Below are 2,594 nucleotides of genomic sequence, written 5' to 3' on the forward strand. Positions count from 1 at the left end.
TGCGCCCTCTGAATCTAGTAACAATGAACCATGTTATACTGACAGCTGTGTGGCTGTGTACGCATCTGCGCTTCCCCTCGCCACTTCCCGCCAGTCACCCAGCAGAGAGCCGTCGACGCCTCGCTGTCTGTGAAGAGCCACTGGCTTTGCGCTGCGGAGAAGGGAGACATGTTGTTTAAGTGCCTCCCGGTCTCTGTCTGCAGTGACAAGCCTCAGCGTCCCCAAACCGCCTGGACCCTGAGCAGCCAAGGAGGAGGCTTTCCATGCGAGCCAGTCAATAGCTGTTAGGGACCGACCACAAACGCCCAGCCTCTCGCTACAATTACGACCTGTGTCTTGCTGGAACTCCGTGTTAACGCTCACATATGATTACCACATGTGCCCAGATAGACAAGAAAAGACATGCGGAGTTAAAAACAGTCAACGACACGGATTCAGGGAGCGGAGGAGAGAGAAGAGAAGGAACTAGTTATATTTTACATATTTTTAAACCGTTCTAGTGGTAGTTTGAGCATAAAAATGCCATGCCATTGGCTATGTGCGTAAAGGACCTAACCTAAAATGACCAATTCCGTCTTAATAATATTTAAACTGGCAGTGCCAAAAATAACGTCAGGTTACACCAACTAACGCAACGTAAAATATTCTGTTTTCATGTGTCCCGGCACGGACAGTGGATGTCAGGGAAATCCCAGGCCTGGAGTGATTTTAGAGAGTCATTCATCAGCGTTTAAAAGAAAGATGGAAATAAAGACCACTTCTGTTAAACCACCACGGCCATTGATTGTGCTGAAGGTCAATCATCTACTTAGGGACAAAGTGATTTCTGGATTCGCAGCTGAACGCTGTTCATTTTGTGAAGTGAAATATAAAACAATTTCTCTCTAGAATAAGGCTGTGAACTCCTAATAGGGCAGAGTACAACAGGGGGCATGATACAGCAGGTGGAGCATACGTTAAGGGCAGAGTGTCTCGAAATTTCAAAAGATTTCGCAAGATTGATTTTAAAGGAAACGTTTTGTTGGTTTATGAATTTCGTTCTCTGATAACATCCCGTATAGGCCGGAGGTTTCTTCTTGTGCCTTGCAATCAGACACGGTTGTCAGCATGCACGCAATAGGCTAAATCTTAAACATTTCAAAAGAACCAAGGTCGAGTATGTCATGTTCTCTCTATTCAAACAATTCCGTCCTTTCACCACTTCACTTAATCTCAGTGTGCCTAGAAAAGCCTCCCATCACGCCTGCGGGACACCAAGAGTTTGGCATTACCCGCACAGTTATCCCACACTTTAATAATCCTGCAATGGCACGCAGATGATGCTACAAAAAAAACAAAACCCCTGGAGAATGGAGATGTCTCCTTTTAATCGAGCCCGGAGATTTCAGCCCGCGGGGAAGCAACTAACATCCCTGCAAAGCATGCATGTCTTTGTAGTAGCACTCAAAGGCGATTAGAAAAGGTATAGGATCTGGTTTCTCTTCTGCGTGTCCAAGTGGAACACGGGCAGGGGAATTGGCCTCTATGTTAGATCACTGAGGGGTGACCAAGGTGTGCTGACTCCTGCGAGGTCTGCACGGCCACACCACTGTGCTCCTAAAAGGCAGAATTATCAGAGGCTATGCAAATCATTCATCAGTGTCAGCGTTCAATAGGAAGCTCTTACCTGTAGCCCTCCTGACGACAAAGAAAAACCCTGGTTTTTTTTTTTTTTCCTTTTTTAATAAAATTGAAATGAATCTAAGACTGGAAGCATAAAGAATGTCCGCCTGGATGTCTTGCTGCTCACATCCCTGCCGCTGTGCTCCTCTCCTGGTCCGCTGCTGTAAAATGATTATCCGGCTGGGTTGTGCACTTTTAAATCCCACAAAGTAAATAACAACCGTAGCTGACGATAATAGCAAGGTACCAAGTTCTTGTTACAGAAAAGGAGAAAATTGAAACTAAACGCTGCATTTAGACAACCATTTTTGATAAGAGGATAATTGAGGCGACACTGGCGTATAATTAGGGGATAATTTATGCTATATCCACTTTTATTCCACCCTCCCAAAATAGATCCAGTCCATAATTATTACAGGCGAATTGTTCTTAATTTTATAGCTGCAATTTGAGTAAAGTGTGGCCGCTAATCAAATAGGTTTTTGTAGTAACTTGATTGCAACCATAATTATTTTTCATCGCCCTTTTTTTGGGTGAAAACGCTGAATGCTACATTGCGGCAAAAAAAAAATTGTGCTGAAAGTGCTGCAAAACATGATTTGAATACCTATTGCATTATTGTAAGCGGAAATAGCATTTCATTCTTATAGGCGAATCGAACATCGCAGCCCTCACAGGCAAACTGTATAATTTACATATATTGAGGAGGGCCTCATATTACAGCATAAAAGACACTGTCAGTTTATCACGGTATCCATCCTTCTATGTGCAAAATAACCTATTGTACCTCGGGCATATTGTTATTTGATGTGTCACATGTACTGTATTTTCAATTGTCTGAAGATCTTTAATCACATGGTCACTAGCCCCAGGGAAAACGAACAGTTATAATATGTGTTAGCCTACTTTCAGAGCAGGGGGGGGGGGGGGGG

Source organism: Etheostoma spectabile, chromosome 14 (genome assembly GCF_008692095.1).
Source record: "Etheostoma spectabile isolate EspeVRDwgs_2016 chromosome 14, UIUC_Espe_1.0, whole genome shotgun sequence".
NCBI lineage: Eukaryota > Metazoa > Chordata > Actinopteri > Perciformes > Percidae > Etheostoma > Etheostoma spectabile.